The sequence below is a fragment of the Verticillium alfalfae genome, genomic scaffold (genome assembly GCF_000150825.1).
Source record: "Verticillium alfalfae VaMs.102 supercont1.11 genomic scaffold, whole genome shotgun sequence".
Lineage (NCBI taxonomy): Eukaryota > Fungi > Ascomycota > Sordariomycetes > Glomerellales > Plectosphaerellaceae > Verticillium > Verticillium alfalfae.
In genome coordinates, this window is record NW_003315028.1 from 369632 (window position 1) to 370367 (window position 736).

The following is a 736-nucleotide window of genomic DNA, read 5'->3' on the forward strand; positions in this document are numbered from 1 at the left end:
GTTGCCTGTGAGCGATGTGCTCGGCATTGAAGTCACAGGCCAATGCAGCCTTGCGTCAACGTCGCGTAATTTTCTTTCTCGTTTCTGGTTCATGATTTACCTAGGGCGAGAAAGACAGCACGGACAACTGCACCACATGTCGCAAGATGGACAGACGGCCGAGCCTATTCGCGCGAGGAAGGTGTGCGCGCCCTCCTTAACTCTGTTTGCGCCATGCAGCAGCGGGCGATTCCCCTTGCCTTCACATGTCAATGCCACCAACCCCCTCTGTGCAACGCGTCAAGGGCTCACTAAGGACCACGCAATCTGTGCTTTGCCCGTGATCGCCCTACAGTATGTTCCATACGACGACAGATGGCATATGATTTCTAGGTGCCCATGGACTGGACAGCCGAACATGCCAAGAGCACTCGACCGATCGTAACAGTCAAGTGGTGGTGCTTGTTCTCGTGTGTGAGTCGGAATGACAATCAATAGTTCATCCTAAGCCTCCATGTACAGTCATCGACAAAATCATCCTCGTTCCCAACAAAGCATGTCTGTCTACCCCACAGAGGAGAACCGAGCTAGCTAGCCGGGTGGGACGAGCATCCAAGCCTCAAGCTCTCTGGGCCCAGGAACTCCTCTTCGATAGCCTACGTTGGTCGCCATGACTCGCCCGAACAGACTCGTGAGCGTGATGCTTGCGCACCGCCCTCAATGAAACTCAATGTAAAACAGATTGGTGTCATGACGA